Raw genomic sequence first — 24699 nt, 5'->3', positions numbered from 1 at the left:
TTCATTTATGTAACTTGGCATAAATTTCTTGTAGGTTGTAAAAAAAAAAAAGTGAAAATAAGAGTGTGACATACCTGACAGATATTCGTGGGCTGCCAATAAATCTTCGAGGTGATCGGATTTTTGGTTCAAAGGAAAACTTTTCTTTCACACTTCAAGTACAGATGGAGCCACATAAGTAAAACCCTGAAAGAACAGTAACAGTGGACTACAGAATGGCATTTTGTCATATATCTCAAGAAAATGGGGTTGTTCAGTCTGACATACCTACACAGCGATGCACACCTAAAACCACCAATGTGTACAGTCTCCCACGTCCTCAACCTCATTTTTAGACCTGTTAACTTCTTTCCAGCCATTTCGTGAGGCACACACTTCAAGAAAGCAGAATTCTATTGAGCTTGATATGCTAGCAAACAAAATTCCACCCTACTGACAGGAATCGAAAAAAAGGAAAATTCAGCCTCCATATGAAGATGTTAAATATGGCCAGGCACGGTGGCTCACGCCTGTCATCCCAGCACTTTGAGAGGCCAAGGCAGGCAGACCACCTGAGGTCAGGAGTTCAAGACCAGCCTGGCCAATGTGGTGAAACACCATCTCTACTAAGAATACAAAAATTAGCCGTGCATGGTGGTGCACGCCTGTAATCCCAGCTACTCGGGAGGCTGAGGCAGGGGAATCACTTGAACCTGGGAGGCAGAGGTTGCAGTGAGCAGAGATCGCATCACTGCATTCTAGCCTGCACAACAGAGCAAGACTTCACCTCAAAAATTAAAAAAAAAAAAAGATGTTAAATACTAGGAGAAACGTAAAGAAACTTCTAGTGTTTCTAGCCACAGGCATATAAGCAATTAAGTTTATCACCCCAAAACAGTTTCTCATAATTAGGTCAAAGTAAAAACAATTTTTTGATTTGGCATCAAAGTCAGATCTTGTGATCTTTCTGGTTTATGGCAATGATTGGACAGAATTTGTTTTTTGTTTTAAGAGACGGGGTATCCCTATATTGCCCAGGCTGGAGTGCAGTGGTGATATCATAGCTCACCACAGCCTCAAAGTCCTGGAGCCAAGCTATTCTCCCGCCTCAGCCCCTCAAGTAGCTGGGACTATATAGGCATGTGTGATCTCTGCCCAGCTAGAATTTGGTATTTTCTTGATGAATAAGTATCAACATTTCAAAAACCTTCGTTTGTAATAGGCAAAAATGCAGTTTTGTTCATTTTAGTTCTCTCTTGGGCCTTACTATTAGGCTACCAGCTGTCATTTCTCTTACTGTCAATATTCATTCTTTTAACCATCTTCACCTATCCTCTCTTCTATTTATCAAAATCTATGAGTAAGCATTATGTGTTACAATAAATAAGACTCAACAAAGCTCTGGGTGAAGGCCCAAAGAGTGCAATTCTGAAGTGCATATGATTTGTGACAGTTATATGTGAACTTCAGACAATAATTTTACAAACATTCTAGTGGACTAAAGCCGTAACTACCAAGAGGTACAGGCTGTGCCTTAATCATCTTTGAATTTCCTCTAATTCTGTGATGGGGTCTTACAACAGGAATTGAAATATTTGTTGAAATGAGGTTGCTAGAACCACATTATCCAGATAAGTGGGATGTCACTATATATACATATACACACATATATATACGTACGTATATATATATACACACACATATATACACGTACGTATATATACACACACATATATACACGTACGTATATATACACACACATATACACGTACGTATATATACACACATACACGTACGTAATATATACACACATATATACACATACGTATATATACACACATACATATACGTATGTATATATACACATATACATATATACACACATATATACATATATACACACACATATATACACACATATATACACATATATACATATATATACACACACATATATACACATATATATATGTGTGTGTGTGTGTGTATATATATATATATATATATATATATATATTTTTTTTTTTTTAGATGGAGTCTCGCTCTGTCGCCCAGGATGGAGTGCAGTGAATGGCACAATCTCGGCTCACTGCAATCTCCACCTCCGAGGTTCAAGTGATTCTCCTGCCTCAGCCTCCCGAGTAGCTGGGACTACAGCCATCACGCCTGGCTAATTTTTGTATTTCTAGTAGAGATGGGGTTTCACCATATTGGCCAGGCTGTTCTGGAACTCTTGACCTTGTGATCCACCCACTTCTGCCTCCCAAAGTGCTGGGATTACAGGCGTGAGCCACTGCACCCGGCCTATTTTTTTACTAATGTTTAAAGAGACCCACTTTATGTACAGAATTCTGGCTACAACCTAACAAAAGAATTGCTCTGTTCATCAGTTACAGCCAATTTAAGTAATTATGAAAAGCTCAACAATACTTTAACTGGCAATGAAAGCTTCAATATCTCACTTTTACCACCACAACTTTGGATTTCTTGGTAGCTAAATAAAATGCTTCTATTTTGTGGGGGGAAAACTGTCACATAAGTTGAAATTTTGCAATGTTCAGTTGACGAAGAGGTCTCTATGTTAAATCAAAGGTATAAATTCCACATCAGTAGCACGAGAGGAAAAAAAAGCCAAAATTAAAGTGATTCATGCTCATTTCCTTAACTGAACCTAAGATTTTCCTAACAGAGATGTCATAACTTTGATCATGCACACATCAAACTTGAATTTAAAAACATGCATGCACTCACTCATCTTTTATCTCTTATGTAATTAATACTGTAAGATTATATTTTGCCTACATGCTCTATATTACTAATTTATAGGATTATTACTATTTGGTGTTGTTTACTCAAAACCATACTGTACTACACACTTTTGCATTCCATGCTAACTTTATTTTTTTAATTAATTTTTTTATTTGATACAGAGTCTCACTCACTCTATCGCCCAGGCTGGAGTGCAGTGGCACGATCTTGGCTCCTGCAACCTCTGCCTCCTGGGTTCAAGTCATTCACCTGCCTCAGCCTCCCAAGTAGTTGGTACCACAGGTACATGCCACCACACCCGGCTGATTTTTGTATTTTTAGTAGAGAGGGGGTTTCACCATGTTGGCCAGGCTGGTCTCGAACTCCTGACCTCAGGGTTATAGGTGTGAGCCACCATGCCCCATGAGCTTATTATTAGAGCTTATTTCCCGTCCCATAAGATACAACACTACTTGTGTTACATAGTGAGCAGTGTGGGGAAGAAAAGCTTGAGAATTAAGTTAGTGACAAATCCAGTGTACTCAAAAAGAGGGAAAAAAACACTCCGAAACAATTGCTTTCCCCATATTCTATTCTCCCTAGAGGTAGTCCAAAAAGGAATGACAAAAGAAAAAAAAGGATACAAAATGAGATACATGTTCATGTGACATATAAGTACAGTAATAAAATAAGCATATATGATATTTAAGCAAAATAATATGCATTGATGGTCATCTGATATAAATCCATCATTTCTGTTGGCCAACATCTAAAACCTTTACTTTTCTGAAGAGACAAGCTATAAATCTATACAGATATTTCTACAATGAGAATTCACTATTACATATGATCCAATATATTTTGATGTCAAATATTCACAATTAATGTTAAAAAATCCCCTACTTGGCCAGGCGCGGTGGCTCATGCCTGTAATCCCAGCACTTTGGGATGCCAAGGCGGGTGGATCACGAGGTCAAGAAATCGAGACCATCCTGGCCAACATGGTGAAACCCTGTCTCTACTAAAAATACAAAAATTAACTGGGAGTGGTGGTGCGTGCCTGTAGTAGGCTGAGGCAGGACAATCACTTGAACCCAGGAGGCAGAGTTTGCAGTGAGCTGAGATCGCACCACTGCACTCCAGCCTGACGACAGAGCGAGACTCTGACTCAAAAAAAAAAACCCTACTTATGTTAAGAGTACCAAAAATAGGGCCAGGAATGATGGCTCAGGCCTATAATTTTGGCACTTTGGGAAGCCAAGGTGGGAAGACAGCTTGAGTCCAGGAGTAAAACAGACTCTGTCTCTACAAAAAAATTAAAAATTAGCTGGATGTGGCACACACCTGTAGTCCAGGTACTCATGAGGCTGAAATGGGTGGATCACTTGAGCCTGGGAGGTCAAAGCTGCAGTGAACTGTGATCGCACCACTGCACCCTACACCCAGCCTGGGCAAGGTGAGACCCTGTCTCAGAAAAAAAAAAAAAAAAGGTACCAAAAATCTATAGCTGTTTCAGGAATAAAATACATGTAGTTAGTGAGGTTTTTCTCCCCCACTGCTATGACTTAATTTTTGGTTGAGATGCTAAGCCAAACATCATTTTAACTCTGTGGCCCAACCGAAAAAGGGAATCATACTCTCCAAAGAATTGTACATTCCCACTCTAATTGCTAAAATATTGGATTATGAAAATCAATTTTGTACATATCAGTAAGTTATAAGAGCATGGCTTATTAAAAAAAAAAAAAGCGGGCGAGGTTACCTACATGAACTGCAAAGCAAGCAAACTGAATTTTCTTCTCGAAGAGCCCATCCTCATACTTAAAATTTCCCACAACTATATGGAAATTCTTTCACTTACCAGAAAGAGCTGATGGGCACTTTCACTGAGAGTTGAGTCATCTGGGCTGTCGACAGGTGTCTGACGTGTAAACTTGGAATCAAACTGACTTACATCCTCTTCAGATTGCTTTATACAAACAAAATAATTTAGAAAATAATGAATAGTCCATATTACATCAATCAAATGCACTGTAAGCTCTGGGAGCTCTTTTCGCAGGGGTTAACTATAATAAAGTATTAGAATAGTCTTAGCAGGCACAGAATGAAGAAAAAAATGCAGGTGGAAAGTACTGAGTCAAATTACATCTTCAAATCTTAAACATGCATTAAAATAGATTTTAGTATACTGTTATTCCTATTAAAAATGTGAATATATCAACTGGGCATGGTGGCTCATGCCTGTAATCCCAGCACTTTGGGAGGCTGACGCGGGCAGATCATGAGGTCAGGAGTTCGAGACCAGCCTGGTCAATATAGTGAAACCCCGTCTCTACTAAAAATACAAAATATTAGCCGGGAGTGGTGGTGGGCGCCTGTAATCCTAACTACTTGGGAGGCTAAAGCAGGAGAATTGCTTGAACCCGGGAGGAAGAGGTTGCCGCAAACACAGATTGTGCCACTGCACACCAGCCCAGGTGACAGCGCAAGAGTCTGTCTGAATAAAAAAAAACAAAAAAACAAAACAAAACAAAAAAGTGAATATATTGAGCTCAAAACGAGTTGGAAAAAATGTGAATATCAATTTCCTCTCTCACAAAGCTTCAGTGTGCTTAGTCCACTGGCTAAATCCCTGTTTAGAGATCATTAGTTCAGTTGGCTACTGCAGGTTTGTAATAAACCTGAAAAACTACTGAAGCAGAGTTAAAACATGAATAATACTGGTAAGATGCTCCAGTTAAAGTTTCTTCCCACAGCTTATTTCATTCCTTTAGAAATCTAAAGGAGCAAAAATAATTTTCTATTCTGCATGGGTTATAAGTTATATTCTCTTGTGAAAGTATAGTTATCACTTCAGTTCTAACCATGAGATTGATTTATGTAATTCCTTGTCTCTTTCCCAAAATATCTGGTTAGACTCTTGGGCCAAATCTAGGAAGTAAATAATAATTTAGAATATCTGACTTAATACTAAAAGATGACCACATTGACTTGATAATTCTCTTAGAGCCCAGACTGTGAACTTGCACTCCCTGGAGGAATGGCTGATTCCAAGTGTGGGGAAAATGTAAAAGATAAGCAGAGAACAGCAGTTTCCTTATTTTGCTCTCTCGTCCAACACCAGACAACGTGCTCGTCAAAAGGACTCAGAACCCAATATGAAGACGCACCCAGCATTCAACGAAGGGAAAAGATGAGCATCAATAAAAATAACGGCCAGGTGCGGTGGCTCACGCCTATAATCCCAACACTTTGGGAGGCAGAGGCAGGTGGATTGCTTTTGAGCTCAGGATTTGAAGACCAGCCTGGTGAACATGGCAAAACCCTGTCTCTACCAGAAACACAAAAATTAGCTGGGCGTGGTGGTGTACCTGTGGTCCCAGCTACTCAAGAGGGTGAGGTGGGAGGATTGCTGGAGGCCGGGAAGTCAAGGCTGCAGTGGGCAGAGATTATACCACTGCACTACAGCTTGGGTGACAGAGTAAGACCCTGCCTCAAAACAATAAATGAATAAATAAAAATAAAAATAACTGCAATCAAATGAAACACAAATATGTTAAAACGTGTAAGTTCATAATATACTAAAAAAGAAAAAACACACACACAAAGTTCATTGGTCAATTTTGGAAGATGCTAGGGAACTAATTCATTATTTTGAAAACTAGGAAAGAATCAAACATACATCCTGCCTTTCCTGTATGAACTATACCTTGTGTACCTAACTGTTCAAAGAGTTTCTCTTTATGAAAGAATTCCAGCTAACAAAGAAAGAAGAAATAACAGAATAAAACCATTTCACAAACACCTGATGAAATTATAAAAGTAGGCCAGAGTTTCTCAACCTCAGGGCTACTGACATTTTAGGTCTATTAATACTTTGCTGTAGGGGGCTGTGCTGTGCTGACTCTTACCCCTGAAGGTAGCTATAGCATTCCCTCCCCCAAGTTGTGACAATCAGTGTGTCTCCAGACATTGCCAAATTACCCTGGTAGTGAAATGCTGACACAGGCAATGATCAGTGACCACTAACATCACTAAACACACACACACACACAACTACACATTATGCCTCCTGATCAAAGCATATGCAATACCGAGAGTTTAATCTGAATCAAATCAACCACCTAAATTTAACTACCAGTTTTTGGAAATTCAGGGAACAGATGAACATGGGCAATGACACCTATGGGGATAATATCAGCAAAATCAAAATTTGAGAATTCTACAGGACAAATGACCCAGTTTCTTCAATAAATCATTAGGGGAATCTATAAATGAAAAGAGACTTAAGAGACATAGTAATCAAACTATATACAGACCTTGATTAGATCCTTACAAACAGGAGAAAAAAAAAAGAATGGAACAACAACAACAAAAAAACTAGGGGGGGCAACACAGGGAGACCTCATCTCTAGAAAAATTCAAAAAATTAGCTGGGTGTGGTGATGCACCCCTGTGGTCCCAGCTATATGGGAGGATCCCTTGAGCCTGGGAGGTTGAGGCTGCCATGAGCCACTATCATGCCACTGCACTCCAGCCTGGGCAACACAGAAAGACCCTATCTCAAAAAAAAAAAACTGGGGAAACTCAACTTCTTAGGTGTGATGGTGGGATGGCAGTTATGTTTAAACAAGATGACCTAATCATTTTTAAGCTGTGCAGTAGGTGTATGACAGTCATCCTCCTTACAATTGTTTGTTGTTTTTTAAAGTGGGTCACGTTATGCTCCATGACCAAAAAATAATCACTATCATCCTCCTCCTCCTCCTCCACCTACATCCCAAGGAATGGAAAAAGAAACTGTTTTCTCAGATTCTGAAGTGGGAGAAAGACAATAACTAACACACTAACTCATTTACTTATAAACATATTGTTATGGATTGAATCGTGTGCCTTACCCACCCCCCAAAAAATTTCATATGTTGAAACTCTAACCTCTAGTTCCTCAGAATGTGACCTTATTTGGAAAGGGTTATTGCAGATGTAATGAGTGAAGATGAGGTCCTACTGGAGTAGAGAGGAACCCTAATCCAATATGCCTGGTATCCTTAGAAAAAGGGGAAATTTGGCCACAGATACGCACACAGGTAGAAGACCATGTGAACGTGAAGGCAGAGATCCGGGTGATGCACCTACAAGCCAAAGAATGACAACGATTACCAGCAAACCACCAGAAGCCAGGGGAGAGGCATGGAACATACAGTTTCTCACGGTTGTCAAAGAAACCAACTTTTAACAACGTGATCTAGAACTTCTAGTCTCCAAATCTATGAGATAATAAATTTCTGTTGTCTAAGCCACCCGGTTTGTGGTACTTTGTTGCAGCAAGCCTAGCAAACTAATGCACGTATATTCTATATTTTGAAGAAAAAATTCCCAAAGAATCATATTTAAAATGGTTAAATTAAGCAAAATAAAACAAACCAAAAAAAGAAAGGTCCCAACTACCCGAAATATTTAATTGTCTTAGGTAACTGACTTAAAAATAGCTAATACAGTCAATTGCCACTGGCTTTAGTTCTTTAAAAGATAGTACAAAAATAAAAGATGCTTGGCTGGGTGCAGAAGCTCACACCTGTAATCCCAGCACTTTGAGAGGCTGAGGTGGGTGGATCACTTGAGCCCAGGAGTTCGAGACCAGCCTGGGCGACATGGTGAAACCGTTTCTACAAAAAAATTAGCCAGGCATGGTGACATGTGTCTGTAGTCGCAGCTGTTCAGGAAGCTGAGGTGGGAGAATCACCTGAGCCTGGGGAGGTCAAGGCTGCATTGAACTGTGATCGTGCTACTGCACTCCATCCTGGGTGACAGAGTGAGAGCCCGTCTCAAAATAAAATAAATAAATAATAAAAACAAAGATGCTGAAGAGAGGATAAACCAGAGATCTTTGAACTGCTAATAAAAATAACGTTTCTGTCTGCTCTGAGATTTTTCTTACTCTAAAAAAATCTCAAGCGATCTTCCTGCCTCAGCCTCGCAAGTAGCTGGGACTTACAGGCACATGCCACCATACCCAGCTGACTTTTAAATGTTTTGTAGAGATGGAGTCTTGTTATGTTGCCCATGCTGGTCTTGAACTCCTGGCTTCAAACAATCCTCCCACCTCAGCCCTTTAAAGTTTTGGGATTACAGGCGTGAGCCACTGCACCCAATTATAAGCTTTCATGTATACTTACCAACAGAGGTTTAAATGGGGGCTCCACCTTTCGAGCCAGAAGTTCTTCCCAGTTAATGTGTCTAAAGAATGGATGAGCCTAGGAAAAAAAAGCAGAGAGAAAAGTTGAGGGGAATAGACTTTGCTGGATTGATAAATTAATCACCTTTTTGAAGTTACAAGTCACAAAATAAGCTAACTTATAAGCAACTACATATAACCCTCAGAAATACATAAAACTAGCATTATCTCCCCCACAAAACACCAAAGATGCCAATACCTACTTGAACATCTCCAGCATCCCCAGGACCAGCTCCCAGATGAGAAGCAGCATTTCTTTTCAGTAGCTTTAAAGAGGATAAAAAAGCCTGGATAAAGAACCTTAGTCAAACTGATTTTTTTCCTTTTTAGACTCTGCTTGTCTACTTTGCCTTGAGAAAATATAGTTTATTGGCCGGGCATGGTGGCTCATGCCTGTAATCCCAGCACTTCGGGAGGCTGAGGCAGGTGGTTCACCTGAGGTTGGGAATTTGAGACCAGCCTGGCCAACATGGTGAAACCCCTTCTCTACTAAAAATACAAAAAGTAGCCTGGCGTGGTGGCGCACGCCTGTAATCCCAGCTACTAGGGAGACTGAGGCAGGAGAATCACTTGAACCTGGGAGGCAGAGGTTGCAGCGAGCCAAGATCATGCCATTGCACTCCAGCCTGGAGGACAAAGCAAGACTCCATCTCAGAAAAAAGAGAAAAGAAAAAAAGATATAGTTTACTAATTACTACTGAATAATTGTTTAAGGGTCTGTAATCCCAGCACTTTGAGAGGCCAAGGCAGGTGGATCACCTGAGGTCAGGTGTTCCAGACCAGCCTGACCAACATGGTGAAACCCTGTCTCTATTAAAAATACAAAAAATAGCGGGGCATGGTGGCGGGCGCCTGTAATCCCAGTTATTCGAGAGGCTGAAGCAGGAGAATCGCTTGAACCTGGGGGACTGAGGCTGCAGTGAGCCAAGATCGCACCACTGCACTCCAGCCTGGGCGACAGTGCGAGACTCTGTCTCAAAAAAAAAAAGAATTAAAAAAAAAAGAATATGAAAAGAAAGTCGTTAAACAAATCTGTACTTCGCCTTCAAAAATTGAAGACTTTTTTTGTTCACTATATATTATTCAAAATATACATTAAATTCTATCTAGTTAAATCCTAGTCATTGAATCTTATACTGTCAGTGACCATTTAAGAACCTTACCTTTTTAAGCAGATCTCTGGCTTCTTGTGTGAGGTAGGGAGGCAAATTAGTTTACATTTGAGGATGTTGTCAATTGTTTTCTTTCTATTCTCCCCAGTAAATGGAGGCTAAGAGTAGAAGACAAGTGAAAAATATTAGCAGGGAGTGAAAAGTATTAGTATATAAGAAACAAATTTTAAATAACCATATCCATTTCCTGAATTAGTTATGCATGGAGATCAGAAATGTATGCTGTGAAATGGGCTAACTGCTAAAGACCTTTATTTTGTTTTAGAGACAGGGTCTCTTGTCAAGGCTAGATTCTATTAATAATCCTTAGCCCAAATGATCCTCCCACCTCAGCCTCCTGAGTAGCTTGGGCTACAGGCATGCACCACTGTGCCTGGCAGACGTGCAGTTTTTAAGCAACAGGACAGAGGAAGTAGCAGTGTCCTGGAAGGAAGCCTGTGTTTCCACCATTAACTTGCTGTGTGATAATAAGTGAGCTATGTGATTTTATGCTTCAATTTCTCCATTTATAAAAATAAGAGCATTATCTGTTCAACATCTATTTCACAGGCCTGCCATGACACAGATCATTTCAACGAAAATGTTTCTCAAAGTATGGGATCCCATATAATCATACAGCATTATTAGTGTTAAACTGCTAATAACAAATCTTTGGGCTTTGAAAACTCCATTGGTAACATTTTCAGAAAGCACAGGACAGGTCTCTTGCTACAGTGACTCAGCATAGACCATAATACATGCAGCTTTTAACTGTGCACCTACTGCTCCAGTTGGCATGTCATACATTAATGCTCCCAAACTCCACCAATCCACAGCACAATTGTGGCCACTTCTCATCAAGATTTCAGGGGCCGTACAATGAGGAAAATAATATGCTTAAAAATGCCCCCATTGGCATATCATGTGAATTAGAATTTTAAAAACAATATACAGAGTCAATGAGGGTACAGAAAACAGATACTATTCCTTAAAACAGGTAAAATTAGCTATTACCTCCAAACCAATTATGTTTAACATGCAGCTCACATGTATTCTATTGCTCCACAAAATGTGTGTGTGACTGTTCCGTCATGAATGATTCTTTGCATAGTCCAAAGTCTGTTAGTTTCACATGACCTGCAATGAAAGATTACAGCATGATTATTCTCAGAATTCTAAGTATGTGCAGTGTTTGAACATGTCATATAACACCTTAATCTATCCTTCCATTTAACTTTTCTTGCCTCAAACTTTTCTTGCAGATGTCAAGAACAAGGTACCATCCATAAAATGGGATGCTAACTGTTTAAGGCTAGGGCAAAGTCACATTTGCCAAAGATACAATCTATCTGGTAAAGAGAAAATAAAGATAGAGAAAAAAGTGAAATAACCTGTTTAAGGCTCTAGCTTTAAGTATACACAGAATCCTCTACCATCCTGAAAAAGAAAAATCCTGGAAAAACTGTTTTATGAAGTCTAGTTTAAGTACACGGACCCTAATAAACATATTCTGTACCTTTTAAACAAAGGTGTGAGATAGTACTTCAAATATATAGCTTTTATCACAGTGAACTGTGAAGAGTTCTTAAAATGGTCTCAGAAAGTCACTATAACAAGGTAGCTCATTCTGCCCAATGCTACCAATTAGGGGAAAGAAAGAAAATTGCTAGATAGTATGAATCAATCATCGCTGATCCAGAAAGTAAAAAACTTACCACCTTATACAAAGATCATTCCAGTTCAACTTTAGCTTTCTTTACTGGACTGTCATAACAAGTGGTTCAACAACCTCAGGGGCTCTAGTATTTGAGGTTCATTTCACAGAAAAGGCACAATGACCTATTGATTCAAATGTAAACATATACTACACTCTGATACAGAAGTATGGCCTTTATTTTCACAGAACCATCTGATACACTCAACCTTATAAATGAAAGGAGAAGTCAACTATTCTATCACTCCCCTATTCTATCCTGTGACTTAGAATTCAGATCAGAACCAGGTTTTGGGGAGTGAGGAGGTGTTGATGAGAGGAAGGAAGAGACGCTGATTCCCATGATCTATTCAGTTAAGTGTATCATTTCTCCTTAAAAAAAAAAAAAGGTGGGTGGAGGAGTATAATCTGGAATGTTTATATGAGCCTCAGTTGTTCATACATCATTCTCTAAGAGTTTGAAACAATTAACTACCTCATGGATTATTCTGTAGACATCTAAGGATTAGCAGCTGCTATCACCTTCTAGATACCCTGGGTCATCTGGTTGCTCCTTTGGGGTATGAGTGAATTGCCAAGTCTACCCACAGCCCAGATTAGCATAAATTGAGCTGTCTGTAGCAGCATGCAGTTGTAGTCAAGGCTCACGGTGTTATATCTATAGTTGTATAGATTATCGGTCTCTCTGATGTTTATGTTTGTTGTTGCAAACAAACAGCAAGAACAAACTGATTCTGGCAGTGGGGGAGGTGGGTTATGCCTGTAATCCCAGCAATTTGGGAAGCCGAGGCAGGCAGATCAATTGAGCTCAGGAGTTTGAGACCACCCTGGGCAACATGATGAAACCCCATTTCTACAAAAAATACCAAAAATTAGCCAGGCGTGGTGGTGTGCCACAGTGGCCCCAGCTACTTGAGGGGCTGGGGTGGGAGGATCACTTGAGCCTGGGAGGCGGAGGTTGCAGTGAGCTGTAATCATGCCACTGTATCCCAGCCTGGGTGACAGAGTGAGATCCCCATCTCAAAAAAAAAAAAAAAAAAAAAGAGTAACCTGATGCCTATTAAACATCATATTCCCAAAGTTTTATCAAATACTTTGGTTCAATTTCAATCCTTTTTCCAGCATTAATAAAACCTACTGTAAGAAGCATAGCTTCTAATATTTACATATTTTCTTTTTCTTTTCTCTTTTTTTTGAGATGGAGTCTCGCTCTGTTGCCCAGGCTGGAGTGCAATGTCACGATATTGACTCACTGCAACTTTCGCCTACTGGGTTCAGGCGATTCTCCCACCTCAGCCTTCCTGAGTAGCTGGGATTACAGGCATCCACCATCATGCCCGGCAATTTTTTTTTTTTTTTTTTGTAGAGATGGGGTTTCACCATGTTGGCCAGGTGTCTTGAACTCCTGACCTCAGGTGATCTGCCCGCCTCAGCCTCCCAAAGTGCTGGGATTACAGGTGTGAGCCACGGCACCCAGCCAATAATTACATATTTTCATTACTAAAACTCAACTTATATAATTAAGATTCACTTTTCAATTTAAGTAACAAGCCAAAATTAATGTTTAGACTGGCTTTTATAGTCTAAAACATTACACAACACTTTATGTAAGGATTCCAAAAACATGAAAAACTATAGAGTAAGGATTAAACTAAAAAAGGCAATTGAGCAACTATTATCCTCAACTTCTTTTACTCTCACCAAGTGTAATTACCTAAAGACTTAAAACATCAGCAAGTACTATGATGCCATAAATTCTGAGGGAGGAAATATACAAAATAGAGAGATGACTATGGGGCTTTGAAAATGGCCATGACCTGTGTGTGGGAGGATTTTAAGATGATTATTTACTATAGAATTGTTTACGGTATGTCTCCACCTTGGTGATTAAGCATGATATTCTCCAGCTTCAAGTCTCTGTAGATGATCCCCTTTTGATGTAAATGCCCCAAAGCCATGGAGATTTCTGCCAAGTAAAAGCTGGAAACAAAAGTGATTTAATAAAATTAAAAAGAGTGTAATCTATCCAAAACAGTTTATGTATGGAACAAAATTCCTTGAAAGAAACAGATATGCACCAAAGACCAAATTAGTGGGGTACAGGGATGTATGGGAAGAAGAGATGGCACAGGATGCTGCCAAAAGGCATGGGGACATTTATGTTTCACTCATTTTAGTGAAACTATAAAGTGCTTTATTTTGCCATTAGAACATACTGCTAAAATTGCAAAGATGTCCAGAATATGCTAAACTGCCATTGGTCATGTTTTGTTCTGTCTGTAGGAATTAAGCTAATAGTCATTCATTTCAAAACAAATTTCTCCCATCCACACTCAACTTTAAAATCCCATAGGAAATAGGAACGTTGTTATTCTACAGATCAAATCTTGATTTCAAAAGGTATCTTATAACCTGACCCTTAGAAGCCCACTCATCCCTTACTTAATACAGCTACATATTTATAGACAGCTAAGGCCCACAGTATCTGCCCTCCCTCCAGCCAGCCAGCCCACAACGATAAACTGTGTGACACCCAAATTTATCTACCTCAAAAGAATAAAGGGCTGAATCAACCCTGTCTGGATGTGAAAAGCACAAGGCACCGCAATACTGGCTGCTTAACAATGTTGCAATCCTGCAGATTATTCCAGGATGGAGAGGATGTGTCCTAGAGGAAGGACTGAGGCAGTTTCACAGCCAGCACGACCACAAACACAGCCTCCAACACCGCTCAGTGAGCCTCCTCCACAAAAGGGCACTTCATCCCTAAGGCTCTTAAATGCAGCTTCCGTGTTAGAAAAGGCCTGAAATTAAACAATGGAATGCAGTTTTGGTAATTAAGGTAGAAAAAACATTTAAGTGTTGTTTTCTATTAAATTAATGTGTAGGATAAACTGATTTATTGTGATCCAATATTGTTGCTTCACAAAATGATGTGCATATTTTTCATTTGAAGCAGATGACATGTTTAGAAATAGGAGGGTAAATCCCATCCTGACTATATAATCAGACCACAGATGATATGCCAGGCTTATCAGCTCCCTAAGACTGCACCTTGAGAAATAGAAAGCCTAAAAAAAAAAAGGAGATGATTTCTGATAATTTCCATTGTTCCACACATAAAGGTTCACTGGAAAACCACACTCACCCACAGTCAAGGCAGGCAGCTCACCAATTCAAGGAAAGAAAGCAGCAATGAGAATGGTTCTGTTAGGAACAACTGGTGTGAAGAGCGCTCCACTCAAGCCTAAGGGCAAAGAAGTGATGTGACCTCCATAGCCGCCCAGTCCCAAAACTGCTTCTCGCCCGTGAAATCCTGAGTGAGTGACTGGCTCCAGATCAATTTACTGAATCATGTGCCTGCCCATAGTGGGAATGGGGCTTTGCTTGTAATTACCTGAATCTTTGCAACCACACAAAGTTCACTTACCATGCAGTGTCTTCCATAAATATTCCCTCTCTTTCTAACCGCATAAATAGTTCTCCTCCTGTAAAGAAAAAGAAAAAACATTAGAAATAAAACAATATGGCCAGGCGCGGTGGCTCACGCCTGTAATCCCAACACTTTGGGAGGCCGAGGCGGGCGGATCACCAGGTCAGGAGATCAAGACCATCCTGGCTAACACGGTGAAACTCCCGTCTCTACTAAAAAAAAAAAATTAGCCGGGCGTGGTGGCGGGCGCCTGTAGTCCCAGCTACTCGGGAGGCTGAGGCAGGAGAATGGCGTGAACCCGGGAGGCAGAGCTTGCAGTGAGCCGAGATGGCGCCACTGCACTCCAGCCTGGGCGACAGAGCGAGACTCCGTCTCAAAAAAAAAGGAAAAAAAAAAAAAGAAATAAAACAGTATTTATTCCCAACCCACTTCTAATGAGAGAGTTTGTGCTTTCCTTCTAACCATAATTAAAAGACATCAGCCCCTTAAACATGAAAAACAGATCCTAAAAATTATAGGTTTTAAAACTAAGTCCTCAGGATTCTATTTTTAGTAGCATTCTTATTCTTCTGTGACACACATATGTTTAAAAACTAGAACTGCCTTGGAATTCCAGGTTTTATATCTAGAAACTTTGAAATATTTGTAGATTCCAGACCTGAGGTTAAAAAAAAAATCTTGATTAAAAACTCTTTAACATTTTACCCATAAGTAGAAAAATGATAGTCTACAATTAAATCACCCTCACTAATTTTAGTGAATGCTCATATTTCGTATTTTCAGAACCCTTAAATAAACAGTATGAACCTGGCAGTGGCCTAGTAAAAAACATGGCACAATTTGAGTATCAAAATAAATAATGATAATAAAGGGTTATATCACATTGAATGGTATTAGAATCCCTAAGCCCACAATGACATAAATAAATGAATACATAAATTTTTTAAATGGGGAAGAAGAGAAAGTTCTTTATTACGGTAGAATGCCAAGTAATAAATGAAGAAGGCATGACGGAATAAGAAAAATTACTTGGCAAACATCACAATTAATTGTTGCAGGCAAGAATCAATGGATGTCAAAACTGAATGTGGGCTGGGCGCAGTGGCTCACGCCTGTAATCCCAGCACTTTGGGAAGGCAAGGCAGACAGATCACCTGAGGTCAGGGGTTCAAGACCAGCCCGGCCAACATGGCAAAACCCCATCTCTACTAAAACTAAAAAAATCAGCTGGGTGTGGTGGTGCCTGCCTGTAATCCCAGCTACCCGGGAGGCTGAGGCAGGAGAATCACTTGAACCTGGGAGGTGAAGGTTGCAGTGAGCTGAGATCCTGCCACTGCACTCCAGCCTGGGCGACAGAGTGAGACTCCGTCTCAAAAAACAACAACAGCAACAAGAACAAAACTGAACATGAAAGTTTGATGGAAGGTATTTAAATAATCTCAAAGTATCTCCTCAAAAGATACTTATTAAATACAAAGGCAAAAATGTCACCAGGGAAAAAACCGGCAGACACCACCTTATACATGTGACTGAAGTTAACATCACAAGTAATGGGACAAAGATATAAATAATCATGTACCTCTTGATCTGATGCATTAAGGAGTACACAATGTCAGTTCAATGGTCCTGCCAACATTGCATAACCTGAATCTAATACTAAGAAAACATCAGCTAAACCCAAAGCATTTCTACAAACTAACTGGCCTGTACTAATCAAAAATGTCAACATCATGAAAGTCAAAGAAAGACTGAGGAAATGTTCCAGATTAAAGGAAACTAAGGAGAGTTATAATTGCATCAAAGTTAATTTCCTATTTCTGATCATTTTAGTATAGTTATGTAAGATACTGTCCTTGATTTTAGAAAATATACACTGAATAGGCTGGGCGCAGTGGCTCACACCTGTAATCCCAGCACTTTGGGAGGCTGAGGCGGGTGGATCACCTAAGGTCAGGAGTTCGAGACCAGCCTGGGCAACATGGTGAAACCCCATCTCTACTAAAAACGCAAAAATTAGCCGGGCGTGGTGGTGGGTGCCTGTAATCCCAACTCGGCAGGCAGAGGTTGTAGTGAGCCTGAGATTGCGCCACTGCACTCCAGTCTGGGCGACAGAGTGATACTCCATCTCAAAAAAAAAAAAAAAAAAAAAAGAAAAGAAAAGAAAAGAAAGAAAACATACACTGAAATTTTAGGGGTAAAGGGAAATCATGTCTGTAACACTCTCAAACAGTTCAAAAAATTATGCATGCATGCATGTATATATGTATACACATATATACATATACATAGAAGGATAAAACAAAATAAATGTGGTGAAATGGTAACATTTGGGGAACCCAGGTATCCAGGTGAGAGATATATAGGAATTCTTTTTTTGTGTGTGTGTGACTGAGTCTCGCTCTGTTGTCCAGGTTGGAGTGTAGTGGTGCGATCTCAGCTCACCACAACCTCCGCCTCCCAGGTTCAAGCGATTCTCCTGCCTCAGCCTCCCAAAGAGCTGGGATTACAGGAGCACACCGCCATGCCCAGCTAACTTTTCTACTTTTAGTAGAGACAGAGTTTCACTATGTTGACCAGAGTGGTCTCAAACTCCTGACCTCATGATCCACCCACCTTGGCCTCCCAAAGTGCTGGGATTACAGGCATGAGCCACTGAGCCTAGCATAGGAATTCGTTATACTACTCTTAAAACTTTTTAAATATGAAATTATGTCAAAATAAAGTTTTTCTGGGTGGGCACGGTGGCTCGCACCTGTAATCCCAGCACTTTGGAAGGCCAAGGTGGGCAGATCACCTGAGGTCAGGAGTTGAAGACCAGCCTGGCCAACATGGTGAAAGCCCAGCTCTACTAAAAATACAAAAAAATAGCCTGGTGTGGTGGTGCATGCCTGTAATCCCAGCTAAATGGGAGGCTGAGGCAGGAGAATCACTTGAACCTGGGAGGCAGAGGTTGTGGTGAGCCGAGATCACGCCTCTGCACTCCAGCCTGGGCGAGAAGAGTGAAACTCCATCTTCACACACACAAAAAAGGTTTTCCAATGGCAATAGTCACAAAAAAGTTGCTACATTCTGCACCTTTCTGTTCCATGTTACATGTTACTGCAAAATCTTTCTCAGAGAACTGAACTGTGTTTGCTAGAAATAGATACCTGTGGCCGGGTGCAGTGGCTCACACCTGTAATCCCAGCACTTTGGTAGGCCGAGTCAGGTGGATCACTTGAAGTCAGGAGTTCGAGACCAGCCTGACCAACATGGTGAAACCCCATCTTTACTAAAAATACAAAAATTAGCCGGGCATGGTGGCACATGCCTGTAATCCCAGCTACTCGGGAGGCTGAGGCAGGAAAATCGCTTGAACTACAGGAAGCAGAGGTTGCAGTGACCCAAGATCACACCATTGCACTCCAGCCTATGCGACAAGAGCGAAACTCCATCTCAAAAGAAAAAAGAAATAGATACCAGTGATCTAGAAATGATATGGAAGCAACAAGTTCCTATGAGGTGGTAGGCCCTAGCAAATGTGGATGATTTCCATTATAAGCTACACATCCCATCATTAAGGCTACAATAAACTAAAAACTCTTGTTTAAAGACCCAATTCCAAAAATAGTCAGTATGTTAAATAATCCTCCCAATTATTTAAATTACAGTATCTTACCCCAGTACAATTTGATGGCTCTACATCACTTAGGTATTTGTTTTTCTGTTAAGTGACTGATTATAAAGGAATTAAGATAAAATTTTACAGATGAGGGAAAAAAATCTTCAGTTTCCTCCATATTTGTCTGCCAAAAGAAACATTTGGTCATATCTGAATTTTGCACTTCAGCGTACTCATCAATTTTAAGCACTATTTGATGATAATGGGAAAAAGTATTTTTCCATTGAAAAATAACATTTTGACCCAGTTTCTGGAGCAAATGCAAATAATTACACCAAACTCTGTGTACTGACCACTGAGATACTCAAGGATGAGGTAGAGTTTTCCACCAGTCTGAAAGGCATAAATTAAATCCACGATGAAGGGATGCTTTACTTCTTCCAGAATATTCCATTCTGCTTTTGTATGAGCTGTATCTTTAGCATTTCTTACTATCATTGCCTAAAGGGAAAAGAGATGATCTATAAGAACAAAATAGTGAACATTTTTATTCTATAGTAACTGGAAAATCTATTTTGTGTTTTTCTTGCCAATATTGAACTATTAACCATAGTTCCCACTAGACACTGAGATGGGGTAATGGAAAACGTTCACTTTATATATGCCTCTGTGCAGTTTGGATTTTTTGCAGTGAACATGTAAATGAATACCTAAAGAGACTTTTTAAAAAAGATATCGGTAATCAGATCACATTTATTCACATATTCACAAACTACTGAGTGTCTACCATGCTCCAGGCTGTGCCAAGAAAGCAGAATTGAAGGAATGCCCTGTCCATAGGAGTCCAAAAGTCCACAGGAGCCCAAAGTCTCAGGGAAAAAAAGACAAGTCAATGTAGGTAAGCGCAGGATGGTAAGGGTAAACAGGGGAACTACATCTGACCTAGCAAAAAGTCTTGCTTGAAGGTTATTAAAATGAAATGTGGCCTGGATGCGGTGGCTCATGTCTGTAATCCCCGCACTTAGGTGGGCAGAGGCAGGAGGATCACTTGAGCCCAGGAGTTTGAGATCTGCCTGGTAACAAGCGTGACCCCATTCTCCACAAAAATGGTTAAAAAAGAAAGAAAGAAAGAAATGTAGAAGGTAAAAAAAAAAAGGCATTCCAGTGCAAAAGAGGCTTGATAGGACAGGATATGTCTGGGGAATCTACAAGTAGTTCAGTATGGTTAGAAGTGGTTAGAGATTAGGCTACAGAAGTAGGTAGAGGCCAGGAAATGGAAGGTCTGGACAAAGGAAGGTCTGGGTGAAATGAACAAACCTTTGGCTTTATGAAAGACACGTCTAGTAGCAGTAGGGAGTATTAGGAGACAAATGAGACTAGTTAGGAGGCTAGTATAATAAACCAACTAAGAAGATCTGTAAGAAAATGAAGGTAGAAAAAAATGAAAGGCTAAGAATACATAATTTGCATTTGCTGACAAACTAGACATGAGAGGAAATGAAGATATCTTTATTTCTGCATAAGTAATAGGATAGATAATGGTGCCATTCAATACTGGCAAATGAAAGTGAAAAAGTTTTGGGAAAACGATGCCCTGTTTTAGACATGCCAGGTATCAGTTCCAGGAAGTTAACCCAATGGTACATCTCCATAAGTAATATGGAAAGCAAATACACAGGTTACTGGTTGCAACATTATCTGTGAAACTGACACACTGGAAACAGCCTAAATGCTCAGACATAGGATATTGGCCAAAAACCTATGGAATCTACACAACATGTAACAAAGCTATAAAAATAAGAAACATCTCTATAAAAACAAGATACAAAAGAGTATTTAAAAGTACAGCAGCATGGATACTATGCTATCTTTTATACAAGAAAGGGGAAATGAGTATATTATATATTTTATATATATATAATATATTATATATAATATATAAAATATATATATAATATATAAAAAATATATAATATAATATATTATATATATAATATGTATCTGCTTATACCTGCAAAAATGAAGACAACTAAGACAAACTAAAAGCTAATGATAATGGAAGGGAAGGACAAGAACTCAGACTTTTGAGTATACTCTCTGAGTAAAACCTCAATGGGTTTATCATCCATTTTTTTCTTTCCTAAATCAAATATTACTGCAATTATAAAATGTAGATTTTTCTTTTTGAACCATATTAATGTTTAATATATTCTAAAAATAAAATAAAATCAACAAGGATGAGGGGTGGGAAGTAGAACTGAATACAATAAGAATACATAAATTTAATTGACTATTACACCAATAATTTTACCACAGAAAGAGAAAGAGAAAAAAGATATAAAAGGAAAAGATTTTTCTTTTTTAAGACAGAGTCTGACTCTATCACCCAGGCTGGAGTACAGTGGCGTGGTCTTGGCTCACTGCAACCTCCACCTCCCAGGTTCAAGTGATTCTCCTGCCTCAGCCTCCGAAGCAGCTGGGACTACAGGTGCCCGCCACCACGCCCAGCTAATTTTTATATATTTAGTAGAGACGGGGTTTCACCATGTTGGCCAGGTTGGTTTCGAACTCCTGACCTCGTGATCCCCCTGCCTTGGCCTCCCAAAGTGCTGGGATTACAGGCGTGAGCCACTGTTCCTGGCGAGAAAAAGATACTTAAGTAATTTTAGACTGCACAACGTTAGTAGCCTATATGTAAGCACACAAAAAAATTGCAAAGAAATGTTAAATCAAACTTAGTAGGTTTGTAGCTGGAAATACTATTGGTATTATAATTTTCATTATGCATATATTGTACAACTGAACAAATGAATGCATTTATTTATGTTGTTACCAGAGTTCTCACTGTAGAAAAAATGGAGATCCAAATATGACCTGAAAGAAGAATGTGGCCGGGCGCGGTGGCTCACGCCTGTAATCCCAGCACTTTGGGAGGCCGAGGCGGGTAGATCACAAGGTCAGGAGTTCAAGACCAGCCTGGCCAAGATGATGAAACTCCGTGTCTACTAAAAATACAAAAATTAGCCAGGCGTGGGGGCAGGCACCTGTAATCCCAGCTACTCAGGAGGCGGAGGCAGAGACTTGCTTGAACCCAGGAGGTGGAGGCTGCAGTGATCTGAGATCACACCACTGCGCTCCAGCCTGGGGTACAGATCGAGACTCCACCTCAAAAATAAAAAAATAAAAATAAAGAAGTAGAACGCTATGGAATTCGACTAGAATTAGGGCTAACAATATGAAGCACTTTGGGAAGCCAAGGCAGGTGGGTCACCATGTTGGCCAGGAGTTTGAGACCAGCCTACCCAACATGGTGAAACCTCATCTCTACTAAAAATACAAAAATTAGCCAGGTGTGGTGGTGTGCACCTGTACTCCCAGTTACTTCAGAGGCTGAGGCACGAGAATCATGGAACCTGGGAAGCAGAGGTTGCAGTGAGCTGAGGCAGCCTGGGGTCCAAGGCTGTGGTGAGCCACGATCATGCCACTGCACTCAAGCCTGGGCAACAGAGGAAGACCCTGTCTCCAAAAAAAAAAAAAAAAAAAAAAAGGCGGGGGGGCCAGGTGCAGTGGCTCACACCTGTAATCCCAGCACTTTGGGATGCTGAGGCAGACAGATCATGAGCTCAGGAGTTCAAGACCAGCCTGGCCAACACAGTGAAACCCCATCTCTACTAAAAATACAAAAATCAGCCAGGTGTGGTGGCATGCGCCTGTAATCCCAGCTACTCAGGAAGTTGAGGCAGGAGAATTGCTTGAACCTGGGAGGCGGAGGTTGCAGTGAGCTAAGACTACATCATTGCACTCCAGCCTGGGCAACAGAGTGAACCTCTATCTCAAAAAAAAAAAAAAAATTAAAAAGGGAGTATAGGGCCAGGCGCGATGGCTCATGCCTGTAATCCCAGCACTTTGGGAGGCCGAGGTGGCTGGATCACGGGGTCAAGAGATCGAGACCTTCCTGGCCAACATGGTGAGACCCCATCTCTACTAAAAATACAAAAAATTAGTTGGGCGCGATGGCGCATGCCTGTAGTCCCAGCTACTCTGGAGGCTGAGACAGGAGGATTGCTTGAACCGGGGAGGCAGAAGTTGCAGTGAGCTGAGATCACACCACTGCACTCCAGTGACAAAGCGAGACTTCAACTCAAAAAATAAAAAATAAAAAAAGGAGCATAAAAAAATCTTTAGAGAAGAATGACAATATAGAAAAAATAGAAAAGTCTCCATTTTATAATCATAGTAATATTTGATTTGGCAAGAAGCAATCCAGATAAAACCATTAAGTAAAGATTATTATGGGACAGAATATTCACACTGTTTCTATCATTCCATAGATCACTTGTTAATTACAAAAGGAAAAGGAGGTTGGGAATGGAAGCTCATGTCTGTAATCCCAACGCTTTAGGAGGCCGAGGAGGGCGGATCACCTTAGGTCAGGAGTTTGAGACCAGCCTGGTCAACATGGCAAAACCCCGTCTCTACTACAATTACAAAAATTAGGCAGGCATCTGTAATCCCAGCTACTTGTGGGCCTGAGGCAGGAGAATTGCTTGAACCCAGCAGATGGAGGTTGCAGTGAGCCAAGATCGCCAGTGCACTTCAGCCCGGGTGACAGAGTGAGACTCCTCCTAAAAAAAAAAAAAAGCCCTTAGGAGATATATAGAAGAAATTAGGGGTGAAGTGCTATGAAGTCTGCAGTTAACTCTCAAATTGTACAGCAAGAAAATTTATTAAAGTTAAAAAAGTGAATATTCATAGATATACATATATGTGGGTGCAGGTAGAAAGGGAGGGACACACAGACAAAGAAAATATGGCAAAATGGTATCAACTGGTGATCACCGACCTATCCTTGGAACTCTTTGAAAAGTTTTTAAAAATTGCAAAAGTATATTATTTTTGAACTGCTCAGGAGGTTTAAATTTTTGAATTTTTAAAATAAGCAATCAATTGTGAGGAAGTCTGAGAAGCCACAGACTAAGAGATAAGATGAAAAACAAGGAAAGTAGAATCACAGTAATGAAAGGAATAGAGTTTCAGAATGCTGTGGTCAGTAGCTTCAATGCAAAAGAAAGTTAAATTAAGGATGAACTCAGTAAAGACAACTGGATTCAGCAACTGGGAAGTCAGTGATGACCTAGGGTACAGGAGCTTCATTGAAATAGTAGAGTTGGGCCACGGCATGTGGCCCACACCTATATCCAGCAGTTTGGGAAGCCGAGGTAGGTGGATCTCTTGAGGCCAGGAACTCAAGACCAGCCTAGCCAACGTGGTGAAACCCCATCTCTACTAAAAATACAAAAATTAACCAGATATAGTGGCACGCCCCTGTAATCCCAGCTACTCAGGGAGCTGAGGCATGAGAACTGCTTGAACCTGGAAGGCAGAGGCTGCAGTGAGCCGAGACAGGGCCACTGCACTCCAGCCTGGGTGACAGGGCAAGACTGTCTAAAAACCAAAAAATAGCCCAGGCGTGGTGGCTCATGCCTGTAATCTCAGCACTTTGGGAGGCCGAGGCAGTTGGATCACAACGTCAGGAGATCGAGACCATCCTGGCTAACACGGTGAAACCCCGTCTCTACTAAAAATACAAAAAATTAGCTGGGCATGGTGGCGGGCGCCTGTGGTCCCAGCTCCTCGGGAGGCTGAGGCAGGAGAATGGCATGAACCCGGGAGGTGGAGATTGCAGTGAGCTGAGATCACGCCACTGCACTCCAGCCTGGGCAACAAAGCAAAACCCCCTCTCAAAATAAAAAAAAAAAGGAAGTAAACTGGGTATCTGCCTTTAGAGGTGTTGTACGTTTTCAGCATTATAAATGAATAGAGATGAGTGGCAATAGT

The 24699-nt window shown here is 40.5% G+C and overlaps 1 pseudogene; it reads right to left on the bottom strand.

The window, feature by feature from the left end:
• Position 1: 1 nt before the first annotated feature.
• LOC112204134 (ribosomal protein S6 kinase beta-1-like) lies at positions 2-19380 on the bottom strand (annotated as a pseudogene).
• Between the last annotated feature and the right edge of the window lie 5319 nt (positions 19381-24699).

This window comes from Pan troglodytes, chromosome 19 (genome assembly GCF_028858775.2).
Source record: "Pan troglodytes isolate AG18354 chromosome 19, NHGRI_mPanTro3-v2.0_pri, whole genome shotgun sequence".
Taxonomy (NCBI): domain Eukaryota; kingdom Metazoa; phylum Chordata; class Mammalia; order Primates; family Hominidae; genus Pan; species Pan troglodytes.
This window is presented reverse-complemented; position numbering and strand designations above follow the sequence as displayed.